General features: G+C 42.5%; 1 protein-coding gene across 1 annotated transcript in view; it reads left to right on the top strand.

The window, feature by feature from the left end:
• The window catches only part of ULK4 (unc-51 like kinase 4), a 771,869-nt gene that overhangs the window by 718,591 nt on the left and 37,397 nt on the right, over window positions 1–15,881 (top strand). The window lies entirely within an intron of this gene.

Here is a 15,881-nt window from a genome sequence, read left to right as displayed (position 1 = left end):
ATTAGGGAATTCTGAAGTAATAGAGAAGGGTCCCCAGTTCAGGACCATGGTCTTTTAGCCAGATTGGAGGGGGGCTTCAAACATTGTTTCTCGCCCTGTAGAATCTGGCAGGTCCATGCATTACACGGCTCAGTGATTTCAATAAAAACTGTGTGATAATTCTTCCCATTCGGTTGTGCGGCAGGTGTGGGGGTCACAGCAGCGGGAGACCCTGTAATCACATAATTTTTTTTATAAATTATCAAATATTCTGTTTTGGTTTTTTTTTTCTACCTACTATATGATCAGAATAGGATATGCAGTGAGTTTCACACAACGGACACACACTTCGTAAAAACAGACATGTAAATAGCCCATTTCAAATGCATTGGTCAGTGTGCTGTCCGTTATTTAAACAGACAGCACACAGACGTGAAATGCTCTCGTGGATAAGGCCGTAGGCCTTCACTGCCTGCCTTAACAAGTCAATGGAGAGGGGAGCAGGAGGAGGAAGCAGGGAGAGAAAGATAGATACACTGCTGTCCATAGAAGTCTATAGAGGAGGGAGCAGGAGCAGAGTGAGAAAGGAGACACAGGCTGCTGATAAGAGCTATACTTCACCCCAGTGCTGGATTCCCAGCTACATTGCTCATTATGGCTGTATAATCTCCTCCTTTAATATTTATATGTGTGTGTGTGTATATATATATATATATATATATATATATATATATATATATTTAGTAGACCTCAATGAATTAGAATATCCTCAAAAAGTTAATTTATTTCATTAATTCAATTAAGAAAGTGAAACTCATATTATATAGATTCATTGCACACAGAGGGATCTATTTCCAGCATTTTTTTTCTTTTAATGTTGATGATTATGGTTAACAGTTAATGAAAACACAAAATTGAGTCGCTCATTGGTCCAAAGTCCTGTTTTCAAATGAAAGTAAATTTTGCTTTTTATTTGGAAATCAAGGTCCCAGAGTCTGGAGGAAGAGTGGAGAGACACTCAATCCAAGTTGCTTGCGGGCCAGTGTGAAGTTTCCACAGTCAGTGATGGTTTGGGGGGCCATGTCATATGCTGGTGTCGGTCCACTGTGTTATATCAAGTCCAGAGTCCACGTAGCCATCCACCAGGAAATTTTAGAGCACTTCATGCTTTCCTCTGCTGACAAGCTTTATGGAGATGCTGATTTCATTTTCCAGCAGGACTTGGCACCTGCCCACACTACCAAAAGTACCAATACCTGGTTTACTAACCACAGTATCACTGTGCTTGATTGGCCAGCAAACTCGCCTGACCTAAACCCCATAGAGAATCTATAAGAATTGTCAAGAAGAAGATGAGACCCCAGACCCAACAATGCAGATGAGCTGAAGGCCGCTATCAAAGCAACCTGGGCTTCCATAACACCTCAGCAGTGCCACAGGCTGCTCGCCTCCATGCCACGCCACATTGATGCAGTAATTCATGCAAAAGGAGCCCGACCAAGTATTGGGGGCATATATGAGGAGGTTGAGACCTTGTGGGTGGAACTAGAAAGGGAGGTAAACACTGAAAAAATTACTTTTGGTGTAATCTATAGACCCCCCAATATAACTGAGGAGATGGATGTTCAGCTATATAAACAGATGGAGCGGGCTGCACAGGCGGGTACTGTAGTGATAATGGGAGATTTTAATTTCCGGGATATTAATTGGGGTCATGGTTCAGCTTCAACTGCAAAGGGGAGACATTTCCTCAACCTGTTGCAGGAAAATTTTATGGGCCAGTTTGTGGAAGACCCGACTAGAGGTGAAGCTCTGTTGGATCTGGTCATTTCTAATAATGCAGATCTTGTTGGGAATGTCAATGTTCGTGAAAACCTCGGTAACAGTGATCATAATATAGTTATATTTTACCTATACTGTAAAAAACAAACGCAGGCTGGGAGGGCAAAAACATTTAATTTTAAGAAAGCCAATTTTCCCAGGATGAGGGCGGCAATTCAGGATATAGACTGGGAAGAACTAATGTCAAATAATGGGACAAATGATAAATGGGAGATTTTCAAATCTACTTTGGGTAATTATAGTGCAAAATTTATTCCTATAGGTAACAAGTATAAACGACTCAAATTAAACCCCACATGGCTTACACCTTCTGTGAAAGGGGCAATACATGACAAAAAAAGGGCATTTAAAAAATACAAATCTGAGGGTACAGCTGTAGCCTTTGTAAAATATAAAGAGCTTAATAAAATCTGTAAGAATGTAATAAAATTAGCAAAAATACAAAATGAAAGGCAGGTGGCCAAGGATAGTAAAACAAATCCCAAAAAATTCTTCAAGTATATAAATGCTAAAAAGCCAAGGTCTGAACATGTAGGACCCCTAGATAATGGTAATGGGGAGTTGATCACAGGGGATCAAGAGAAGGCAGAGTTACTAAATGGGTTCTTTAGCTCTGTATATACAACTGAAGAAAGAGCAGCTGATGTAGCCGGTGCCAGTGCTGTTAATATATCAGTTGATATACTGAATTGGATGAATGTAGAGATGGTCCAAGCTAAATTAAATAAAATAAATGTGCACAAGGCCCCGGGACCAGATGGGTTACACCCTAGAATTCTTAAAGAGCTTAGTTCAGTTATTTCTGTCCCCCTTTTCATAATATTCAGAGAATCTCTAGTGACTGGTGCCAAGGGACTGGCGCAGCACAAATGTGGTGCCTATATTCAAAAAGGGCTCTAGGTCTTCCCCAGGTAATTATAGACCAGTAAGCTTAACATCCATCGTGGGGAAAATGTTTGAGGGGCTATTGAGGGACTATATACAGGATTATGTGACAATAAATAGTATTATAAGTGACAGCCAGCACGGTTTTACTAAGGACAGAAGTTGTCAAACTAACCTAATCTGTTTTTATGAAGAGGTGAGCAGAAGTCTAGACAGAGGGGCCACTGTGGATTTAGTGTTTTTGGACTTTGCAAAGGCATTTGACACTGTCCCTCATAGACGCCTAATGGGTAAATTAAGGACTATAGGTTTAGAAAATATAGTTTGTAATTGGATTGAGAATTGGCTCAAGGACCGTATCCAGAGAGTTGTGGTCAATGATTCCTACTCTGAATGGTCCCCAGTTATAAGTGGTGTACCCCAGGGTTCAGTGCTGGGACCACTATTATTCAACTTATTTATTAATGATATAGAGGATGGGATTAATAGCACTATTTCTATTTTTGCAGATGACACCAAGCTATGTAATATAGTTCAGACTATGGAAGATGTTCATGAATTGCAAGCAGATTTAAACAAACTAAGTGTTTGGGCGTCCACTTGGCAGATGAAGTTTAATGTAGATAAATGTAAAGTTATGCATCTGGGTACCAACAACCTGCATGCATCATATGTCCTAGGGGGAGCTACACTGGCGGATTCACTTGTTGAGAAGGATCTGGGTGTACTTGTAAATCATAAACTCAATAACAGCATGCAGTGTCAATCAGCTGCTTCAAAGGCCAGCAGGATACTGTCGTGTATTAAAAGAGGCATGGACTCGCGGGACAGGGATGTAATATTACCACTTTACAAAGCATTAGTGAGGCCTCATCTAGAATATGCAGTGTCAGCTCTGGGTGATGCATGGAATAAACCATGGCGTCCCGCGGTCGATAATGCGCATGCGCAAAATGGCGAACTGCCGGAAATGCGTCATGTGGAACGCATATCTGAAACGCAGTATAGCCGCGCATGCGCAGACAGTGAACTCTGTCCCGACGTATGTTTACATCAATATGGAAAAGAACTCAAAAGAGTATATAACCAACAATCTATAGTTTTCTATATATATAGATAGCCCATATTATATATATGGGAGATATATTTAAATGTCTATAACAAAAACGACTCATTTATATAGTCTAAAGGGAATGGCCACGGATCACAACATAAATGGAGAGAACGGCTATACCTAAAAATAGGTGGCCGTATCTCACAGAGACAACATAGTCTCAACAACCCACTCATGTCTTTTTGAATTAAGGACCATGTTATAGACATAAATAGAAAAATAATGATTTATTTCAGATATTGATTATAATTTATTCCACATGATTTCCACAGAGAGCATATAATACACATAGAAAGTTTCTCATTTACATCAAAGAAAATCTGTATATAATCCTTGGAACAAAAATTGATTAGGAAACGTGACCTCTGCTCCCATGATGTACATCCCTTCATATAAGTTGGTATCTGTGAATAGAAAAAATGTTTTATATAAAGTGAGAAAATATTTAAAAATGAGTATACATAAAAATACACCTGTATTTATGTAAATTTAAAAACAATGTCAAAAAAGATCCCACCTACACTCAAAAGAATGGATCGTATATAAATATATCAAACTCATAATAGATCATGTCATATATACATGAGCTTTCAAATATGTGGGAAATACGTATATTCTACATTAAGTCCCTTTGGGGACATGGTTTCAAGAGTAAAGATCCACTCAAGTTCTTTACGTTTAAGGGCCAGCTCTCTATCACCTCCTCGTCTGTTTAGGGGTACTGAATCAATAATTTTAAAGCGCATTTGGGATACATTATGTCTACAGTCTACAAAATGTCTAGAGACTGGTAGATCTCGTCTCTTGGTGTTAATACTAGACTTGTGGTTCCTCATTCTAAGCGTTACTTCCGTAGTGGTCTCACCCACATAGTATAGGCCACATGGACAAATCAATAGGTAGATTGCAAAGGTGGTTTTACAGGTATAGAAGCCCTGAATTTTAAAAGTTTTGCCTGTTTGTGGATGACAAAAGCTATCTCCCTTAATCATATGATTACACATATTACATCCCAGGCACGGGAAGCATCCATATTTTGTAGGGGCTAGAACACTCTGTGACATCTTAGTTTTAGATCCAATATCTGCCCTTACTAGCCTATTTTTGATGGTTTTACCTTTACGGTATGCTAATAATGGTGGCTCTTGGAATTCCTTAATAAGGAGAAAAGCCCTAGTTAATAGACGCCATTCTCTTCTCAGAATATTGCCAATTTCTGGGCTTGATGTAGAAACAGTTGAGACACATGGTATACGAACATTTTTCTTATGCACCACTGTCTGTTTGTCTAAAAGTTGTTGTCTATCCATTTTTATCGTCTGTCTTTTATATAAATTGAGCATGTCAGTTGGATATCCCCTACATTTAAATTTGTTGCACATCTCGTCCACTCTCTTGGACAGCTGATCTTCATTACTAACAATTCTTCTAACTCTGAGAAGTTGGCTAAAAGGCAATGATCTCACCATAGCCCTGGGGTGTCCACTATTATAGTGCAACAGACTGTTCCTATCGGTTTTCTTACAAAATATATCTGTAGTTAGAATACCATCCTGTAAATAGATCTTAGTATCCAAAAATTCAACCGAAGAGTCAGAATGGATCATAGTGAATTTGATCCCCTGACACATATCATTTAGAAAAGAGTGAAATTGTTTCAATTCATCCTCTGAACCGGTCCAGATGAGGAAGACATCGTCTATGTATCGCCACCACCGCAAAACATCTCTGAAGTGGTGGGACACATAGACAAGATCCTCCTCAATCCGCCGCATGAAAATATTAGCATATGTCGGGGCCATATTAGACCCCATAGCCGTACCCCTTTTTTGAAGGTAGAATTTATCACCAACCATGAAATAATTTTTAGTGAGTATAAACTCAAGTAATGTTTTAACAAATTAAATTTTTCTATTTGAAAAATCAAAACGTGTCAGGTAGTGAAGAGCAGCTTCAATGCCTAGGGAGTGATCTATGGAGGTATACAGACTTCCAACATCAAGGGTAGCAAGGATAGACCGGCCTTTAGACTATATAAATGAGTCGTTTTTATTATAGACATTTAAATATATCTCCCATATATATAATATGGGCTATCTATCTATATATATAGAAAACTATAGATTGTTGGTTATATACTCTTTTGAGTTCTTTTCCATATTGATGTAAACATACGTCGGGACAGAGTTCACTGTCTGCGCATGCGCGGCTATACTGCGTTTCAGATATGCGTTCCACATGACGCATTTCCGGCAGTTCGCCATTTTGCGCATGCGCATTATCGACCGCGGGACGCCATGGTTTATTCCATGCATCACCGAGAGCTGACACTGTAAGTTTTATGATATAATATTACTTATTTTCCACTATAATTGCTTTGGAACATTCCCTCTGCTCCTCCCCCTTCATTATGAGCTGGTGCTTTTGTTTAGGGTAATTATACTATTACCTTATTTTCCTTGTATTATTTTTCATATATTATGAGATGTTGTTTCTTAAACACATTTATTGGACACACATATTGGTATATGTCTACTTGTATATAACTATATGTTGTATATTAATGGATTTTTTACATACATATTATTAATTGCACTGTTGAATGTACATTCTTTGTATCCCTATTTATATGTGGCACTATGCACTGTTGTAACTAGCTTGAGAAAGGTTCAGGTGTGAACCGAAACGTCGCTCATTCTTTCCACCTGGTGGTGAATAAACCAACATCTCCCCAACATTGAAGTCCTGGTGCCGTTACTTGCTCTATATTCCTGCTATATATATATATATATATATATATATATATATATATATATGATAGATAAAAATAGGAGAGAAGGATTCTCTTCTTCTAGAAGTGCAGTGCAAAAACTGAATACAAGTCATACAGTGGCCAGAAATAGTATTATTCCTCATGTACACATTTTTTTTATTTAAAAGGTATAATCTGTGAGCGTAAACCAAACATGGTATGAATAGATTATGGGAGGCTATTTCTGAACTTTCTATAAGTAATTGATGAATATTATTGTCCGCCTATTCCCAGCTGAACATGGAAACTTATGATAACATATTATGAACAATCATTTGCCTGACTCCTGCTCGGTATCCTATGACCGTAAGGTCAGCCATGTTGGATTCGTTCACCCATGCATTTGAAGAGAAAATGTGAATGAAATGTTCGAGTGGAGCTGCACGGTTTTTCAAATACCAATAGTACAACGCGAAAATGGGAAAGAAAAGATGATTTCTTGTACACATTTTTTTTTATATTGGCTCTTTCTCAACAAGTATTGTATATTTATGGACCTATTTGTCCAACTAAAGGCCATATTACATCGGACGATAATCGGCCGGTGCAGCGAGCGCCGATTAACGAGACATCGTTTATTGGCGCTCGTTTGCTCCTGTCACATGGAGCTATGGATGGGGACGAGCGGTCATTACTCCAATCGCTCGTCCCCATACATTATCATAATTTCGGCAGCGTGTTTACACAGGTAGATGTGCTGCCGACAACCATAATATTTAACTTTTTTAAAACAATACGATCAGCAGATGAACGTTTTCTCGTTCATCTGCTGATCAGTCCTCTGTTTACACAGGGCAATTATCGGCAACGAGCGTTCTACGAATGCTCGTCTGCCTGATAATTGTACAGTGTAAAACCCCCTTAAGACAGATAATTGTATTGGAATTGTGTTAGGGGTCACAAATAGTGTGATGCACGACCCGTGTCGATAAGTCACCGGCCTTTTTTTCTAATGTGTATTGGCAGTAAATAGAGATTAGGAAGGCAATAGGTTTTGTGTCAATGTAAGGGCCCTTTCTCACACAAATAGGAGTAAAGACAGCAACAAATATATCTCCCGACTTCCCCCAGGAACATGCATGCTCAGATTGCCCAAGCGTGTGAGGGAAATAGGCTACTGCCTCTGCCTGCGCTTATCTCCCGGCAATAAAGGATTGGGCACGTTGAAATCTATCATAGGCTTAAAGGGGTTGTCCAGGAAAAAAATCTAAAAAGTGTCCCCCAGCCTTGGTTTGCCTTCCCTAATACCCCCTATTAAACTTCTAACCAGTTTCTGTTTGATCTCCATCGTCACTGCTGCTCTTTCTGTTTGTTTACATCCCTTGCTGTCTGTTTTCTGTCTTGTAACCCACCATACCCATGATCCCCTGCTGCATCTGAGGAGACAGTTGCACCCCCCCCCCCCTTCCTCCAAAGCATCTCAGCTATTTGCATACTGCCACGCCCCTCTATGTTCACAGAATCATTCCCTGCTCTAATTACTAATTACAGGCAGCCAGCTCCCTCCCTGCACACTGTATTACACACTAAGGGTATGTTCACACGGCAGCGTGCGTAACGGCTGAAATTACGGGGCTGTTTTCAGGAGAAAACAGCTCCATAATTTCAGCCGTAATGGCATGTTGAAGCGCATTTTGCTGCGTCCATTACTGACGTTAAATGGAGCTGGTTTTCCATGGAGTCCACGGAAAACGGCTCCATTTACGTCTGAAGAAGTGACAGGCACATCTTTGACGCGGGCGTCTTTTTTACGCCCCGCCTTTTGACAGCGGGGCGTAAAAAAAATGACCGTGTGCACAGAACATCGTAAGTCCCATTCTAATGAATAAGCAGATGTTTGCCAACACTATCGAGGCGCATTTTCGGACGTAAATCGAGGCGTAAAATGCCCGAATTACATCCGTAAATAAGCCGTGTGAACATACCCTAAGGCCCCATGCACACGAACGTAAAAACCCCCGTAATCACGGGCCGTAATTAGGGGCCCATAGACTTCTATTGACCACGGGTACCTCCCCGTATGCTTACGGGAAGGTGCCCGTGCCGTCGAAAAATATAGAACATGTCCTATTTCAGGCCGTAATTACGGGTAATTAGAAGTCTATGGGGCTCCCGTAATTACGGGAGCGTTGCTAGGCGACGTCAGTGTATAGTCACTGTCCAGAGTGCTGAAAGAGTTAAACGATCGGCAGTAACTCTTTCAGCACCAGGGACAGTGACTGACGATCACAATATAGATAAAGCTCTAAAAAAAAAAAAGACGTTCATACTTACCCAGAACTCCCTGCTTCTTCCTCCAGTCCGGCCTCCTGGGATGACGTGTCAGCCCATGTGACTGCTGCAGCCAATCACAGGCCAATCACTGGCTGCAGCGGCCACATGGACTGCGCGTCATCCAGGGAGGTCGGACTGGATGTCAAGAGAGGGACGCTTCACCAAGACAACGGCCGGGTAAGTATGAATTTCTTTTACTTTTATTACGGAAAGGGCTGTCCCTTCTCTCTATCCTGCACTGATAGAGAGAAGGGCTGCCGATTACTGCATTGTAATTTTGCAGCGAAAACGTGCCCGTAAATACGCGTGGAATACGGGTGACACCGGACCCGTATTTACGGGCACGGGTCCGTAAATACTGGTGCAATACGGGTCGAATACGTGTGACCAAGGACCCGTATTTACGCCAGTATTTACGGGTGGACAAAAATATGGTCGTGTGCATGGGGCCTTAGGGCTTATTTAGACGAATGTATAATACGTCCGTGCAACGCACATGATTTTCACGCGCGTCGCACGGACCTATGTTAGTCCGTTCAGACGGTCAGTGATTTTCACGCATCGTATGTCCGCTGCATAAAACTCACGACATATTCTATATTTGCCCGTTTTTCGCGCATCACGCACCCATTGAAGTCAATGGGTGCGTGAAAACCGCGCACGGCACACAGACGCACTTCCGTGTGCCGTGCGTGATTCGCGCTACTGTAGTTAAACTATGAATGAAAACAGAAAAGCACCACGTGCTTTTCGGTTTACAAATATAAAAACAGAATATCATAACGATGGTGGCTGCGCGAAAATCACGCAGCCACGCATCATATGCTGCTAACACACAGAGCTTTTATGGACCTTTTGCACGCGCAAAACGCCGTGTTTTTTGCGTGCGCAAAATGCACACGTTCGTGTGAATCCGGCCTTAGGGTATGTTCACACGCAGTGTTTCCAGGCGTATTTCGGGGCGTTTACGCCTCAAAAAACGCCTGAAAAAAACGGAAGCTGAACGCCTACAAACATCTGCCCATTGAAATCAATGGGAAAAACAGCATTTAGCTCATACAGGTCGTCTTTTTACACCGCTGTTTTAGAAAACGGAGCGTAAAAAGACGCTCCGTATAAAAAAGTAGCATGTCACTTCTTGAGGCGTTTTTTGGAGCTGATTTTCCATTAAACACTATGAAAAATGCCTGAAAAGAAGCTTCAGGCTGGGTTCACACAGAGTTTTTTGCAAGCGGAAATTCTGCCTCAAAATTCCATTTAGAAGTTTGTGGCAGATTTTCCTCTGCCTGCACGGCGTTTTTCGCCCGCGGCCATTGAGCGCCGCGGGCATAAAACGCAGCGAAATTAGCTTTCTCTGCCTCCCATTGATGTCAATGGGAGGTCAGAGGCGTAAACGCCCAAAGATAGGGCATGTCTCTTCTTTCTCTCGCGAGACGGTTTTACCGCTCGCGTGAAAAAGACGCCTCCGCCTCCCATAGAAATCAATGGGAGGCGTTTTCGGCCGTTTTTTGACGAGTTTTGCAGCACAGTTTCCGTGTCAAAAAACTCTGTGTGAACATACCCTCAAAAGAATCTCCAAATTCATTTTCAGCTTCAAAACCGCTCCGTATTTTCAGAAGTTTTTGAGTTTGTGTGTGAACATACCCTAATAATCATTATCCTTTGTGCCTCCATCTATCCCTGATCTAAGCACAGGCACTTATCTCCCTCCCCCGCCCCTTTCACAGCCTGATAAATGTAAGGGCGGATTTACACGAGCGTGTAATACGTCCGTGCAACGCGCGTGGTTTTCACGCGCGTCACACGGACCTTTGTTAGTCTATGGGGCTGTGAAGACAGTCAGTGATTTTAATGCAGTGTGTGTCCGCTGCGTGAAACGCACGACATGTCCTATATTTGTGCGTTGTTCGCGCATCACGCACCGATTGAAGTCAACGGGTGCGTGAAAATCACGCGCACCACACGGAAGCACTTCCGTGTGACGCGCATGATTCGCACAACAGAAGTCAAAACTATGATTGAAAACAGAAAAGCACCACGTGCTTTTCTGTTTACAAACATACAAATAGAGTGTCATAATGATGGCGGCTATGCGAAAATCACGCAGCCGCCCATCATATGGTGATGACACACGGAGCTGTTAAGTGCCTTTTGCGCGCGCAAAACACACACGCTCGTGTAAATCCGCCCTCAGTCTGCCCACTCCACCTATGTCAGACATCTTGGTACACACAGTCCAGTCAGCACATTTTCCTCACCTGCTGCTGGATCTGTTCCAAGAGATCCTGTATTAGGCCCTGTTCACACTCAGTTCTTTGCTAGCAGAAAATTCTGCCTCAAGATTCTGTCTTGACTTTTGAGGCAAATTTTGACCAGCCTGCACGCCACTTGCCGCATTATTTGTCCGCGGCCATTGAGCGCCGCGGGCAAAAACGCCGCGAAAAACACTTTCTCTGCCTCCCATTGATGTCAATGGGACGTCAGAGATGTAAACGCCCGAATATGGGGCATATATGGTTGTGTTCAGATGGCACTGGTTTCTTTGGGTGCTCGAGGTAGGGTCCCAACCCGGGTATAGGTTAAGAATTTGTACTCGGCACACCTTGCTTGTGTTACAAAAATATATTTTTATTTTTATTATGGATGCCAGAGGCTGTATGTGCGACGTCGACGTTTCGGTCAGACAGACCTTCGTCGGGCACTAGAGAAATGTACAATTGATTAGATCATGGCATGGGTATAGGAGAACTATCACTTAAGATTTACATGATAACATCATAAAACATGTCATATAGGTGAAAAAACAGAGCGTATAACTGGGTCAATTCAAACAAAGTACACCTAACACATAGGACTATGAAATCAACGTGAAAATTAAAATCGAAAACGATTTCCATGCTTTCTTCAGTGATGCATTCTGTGTTTATTTCTGCATTGTATATACCTGCATTGTGTATACCTGAGTTGTACCTCCATATTGTCCGTAAAATATGACGACCGTATCTATATTTATGCCTTAAATCAGTACCATAGATCATCATGTGATTCCACCGCGCCTTGTGCGCGCACAACGATTCGTATCGTCCAAATTATGAGTTTCCTAGACAAAAGATTTCTCTCCATAGCCATATGGTACATTCCCTGATGTGTTGCATGTACCTGGGATCCAGGTCTCTGTTTCCTCCTTTTTGTTTTCGTTTTCGATTTTAATTTTCACGTTGATTTCATAGTCCTATGTGTTAGGTGTACTTTGTTTGAATTGACCCAGTTATACGCTCTGTTTTTTCACCTATATGACATGTTTTATGATGTTATCATGTAAATCTTAAGTGATAGTTCTCCTATACCCATGCCATGATCTAATCAATTGTACATTTCTCTAGTGCCCGACGAAGGTCTGTCTGACCGAAACGTCGACGTCGCACATACAGCCTCTGGCATCCATAATAAAAATAAAAATATATTTTTGTAACACAAGCAAGGTGTGCCGAGTACAAATTCTTAACGAATATGGGGCATGTCGCTTCTTTTTCCCGCAAACCGGTTTTACCGCCCACAGGAAAAAAAACGCCTCCGCCTCCCATTTAAATCAATAGGAGGCGTATTCTTACCTTTTTCGGCGCGTTTTTCGATGCGGTTTCTGCGTCAAAACGTGTAAAAAACGTCCAAACATGCCTCGCGGTTTTACCCGCGAGCGGTAAAACCCGGCTCACGGCAAAAAGAAGCCCTATCTTCAGGCGTTTAGTCCTCAGACCTCCCATTGACATGAGAGGCAGAGAAAGCATTTTTCGCTGTGTTTTTGCCCGTGGCGCTCAATGGCCGCAGGCAAAAAAACGCTGTGAAAAACGTGGCAAACAGCGTGCAGGCAGATCAAAATCTGCCTCAAAATTCCAGATGTAATTTTTAGGCAGAATTTTCTACCTGCAAAAAAAACTCTGTGTGAACAGGGCTTTACAGTGAAGCAAACACCAAACACTACTCCAAACAATGGTAAAACTTTTTTTTTTTTTACATAATTTACTATAAATGTAAGTGTCTCGAACTATTATTTGCTATATATATATACACACACACACACACACACACACATCAAGCAATATGACCACATCCTGTTATTGATATGTATATACATATTCTAGAGTGAAGGAGGAAGAGGTGTGGACGACGAGATAAAAACGGCAGTTTTGGTCCGTTTTTCTCGGCAGTTTTGCATCCGTTTGAATTTCATTTGTACATTTTCTGCCACAAACTTCCCTCTGTAGATACTGCCACACATTGCCCTCTGTAGATAATGCCACACACTACCTTCTATAGATACTGCCACAGCCCCCTGTAGGTAATGCCACACAGCCCCCCTGTAAATAATGCCACACAGACCCCCTTGTAGGTAGTGTCACACAGACCCCCTTGTAGGTAGTGCCACACAGTTCCCCTGTAAGCAATGCCACACATCCCCCCTGTAGGTAAGCCCACACTGTCCCCCTGTAGGTAGTGCCACACAGTCCCCTGTAAGCAGTGCCACACGGCCCCCCTGTAGGTAATGCGACACAGCCCCCTTGTACATAGTCACCCCCCTTTGTATAGAGGCAAAACTATGTTCTTGTCAGGGGCATCTATGCCTCTTTTGATGCATCCCATGATTTTATTTGTCTTGGCAGCTGCTGCCTGGCACTGGTTGCTAAAGGTAAATGTACTGTCCACCAGTATTCCCAAATCTTTTTCAGTGGTAGTTTTACCCAGCGTTTTACCATTTAATGCATAATTATAAAATCTGTTTTCCTCGGCCCAAGTGCATAACCTTAGATTTATCCACATTAACCCTTTCATTGATGCCCGTGTCCAGGTCAAATTTTCCATTTTTGATAGGCAATTCTTTAAACGATAATATCTTTGGAACCGCTTTGAAAAACACAACTATTTTTAATTTTTCTTGTTACAAGACTTTCATTTTCTAGATTAGTTTAATTCATTTAGTGTTTTTAATTTTTATTATGAGAAGATAAATCACTAAAAATTAAAAAAAAAAACTTTTTTGTAATTGTTTATATATATATATATATATTTATCTATCTATATAAATATATATATACATACACTGTAGAGCGCTGTAACAATTAGTCCTCTTCTCTCTCAGTCACCCTGGATCGCTGTGAGGGGAGAGTGAAGAGGGCTATATACACAGGACCGTGGATAAAAATGGCAGTCAACAACGAATCAACTGTCAGTTTTTCATGGCTGTTTTGCATCAATGTGTCTCAAAATTTGAATAAATTTCCCGGCCGTCTGACCGTTTTTCACCGCCATTTGCCTTCCATTTTTCATGGACGTTAAAAAAAAATAGATGAATTTTTTTTGTTAGGGTTTTTTGTCCCAACCCCCTGAAAACATGAGTGTGTCTATGTAGATAGTGATGCAATACCACTGTAAAGACAAGGCAGCACTCCAAATTTTATTTCAAGAATCTATGTCTATTCTCCCATCAGTGTAAAGAGTATGATGCAACGTTTCAGATGCTAAATGCAGCCTTTGTCAAGCAGGCTGCATTGAGCAGCTGAAGCGTTTTGGAGTGCTGCCTCTTTTTTTTGTCTTTACCTGTATTAAGGGGATCTACAAGTCGGATTCCTTGAGGCTGGCACCCACAGTGCCCTGGAGGCCTAGTTCTGCTGTGCTGCCCACATGTCTATTTTTGCAATACCACTGTAGATAGTGCCACATTGCCCACATAGATAGTGCCAGTGCCCACATAGATAATGTAAATAGTGCCACAGTGTCCACATTTCTCCCTGTAGATAATGCTCACATAGTGCCACACACAATGCCCATGTAGATAGCGCCAGTGTCCCCTGTAGATAGTGCCAATATAATGCCACAGTAGCCATGTAGCTAGTGCCACACCCTCTGTATATAGCACCCCCCTGTAGATAGCACCACACCCCCTGTAAATAGCGCCACCGCCTGTAGATAGCAATATCCCTGCTGCAGATAGTGCCACCCCGCCCCCGTAAAAGGTACCCCCTTCCTGTAAATAGCACCACTGCAGCTCCCTGTAGGAGCGGAATCCCTCTGGCCGAAGATTCTGCTCCTACAGGAAGCCCCTGATGTCTCTGTCCATATATTCCGCTCCTAGAGAGAGCCACTGACGTCATTGTCCATATATGGATAGTGAGACCAGGGGCTTCTCCAGTAGCGGAATCCCCGACACAGAGCAAACTGACACTGGGGATTCCGCTCCTAGAGAGAGCCGCTGACATCATTGTCCATATATGGATAGTGACACCAGGGGCTTCTGCAGTAGCGGAATTCACGACCAGAGTGTCGGCCGGGGATTCCGCTCCTAGAGAGAGCCACTAACGTCTCTGTCCAAATGGACAGTGACGTCAGGGGCTCTCTCTAGAAGCGGAATCCCCGGCCAGTGCGATCTGACACCGGGGATTCCGCTCCTAGAGTCAGTTCAGGTGGCACTATCTACAGTGGAGGGTGTGATGCCATCTACAGCGGGGGGGGGGGTTGCTATCTGCAGGGGAGATGGCACTACCTACAGCGGGGATGTAGAGAAGGCGGGGGCTCCCTCTAGGAGGCGACTCCTCAGCCAGAGTGCTGGCTGGGGATTCCGATGCTGGAGGGAGCATAGGTGGCGCTATCTACAGAGGGTTTTGCGCTGCCTACAGTGGGTTGAGGGTGGCACTATCTACAGTGGGGGGGGGGTTATTCCGGGGCTCTCAAAAGCCCGGCCGACATAAGAGTGCAGTGCTGCTCACACTGAAGCAGCACTTCACTCATTAAACCCAGTGCAGGCTGTCAACGTTTATACAAGTGCTATCTGCACGGGGCATCGGCAGTTAGAACGTATATAGTCGTATGGCAGTCAGGAAGGGATTACATTTTATTTGCCATTTCTGTTCCAAAACCTCCAGCTTCACCAAATGCCTCTGTAGTATTACATTATCCTCCTGTGTTGATTACTTACAGAGCTTA

The sequence above is a fragment of the Rhinoderma darwinii genome, chromosome 5, assembly GCF_050947455.1.
Source record: "Rhinoderma darwinii isolate aRhiDar2 chromosome 5, aRhiDar2.hap1, whole genome shotgun sequence".
Lineage (NCBI taxonomy): Eukaryota > Metazoa > Chordata > Amphibia > Anura > Rhinodermatidae > Rhinoderma > Rhinoderma darwinii.
Note: the sequence above shows the minus strand (reverse complement) of the source record. Positions and strands in the feature narration are given on the sequence as shown.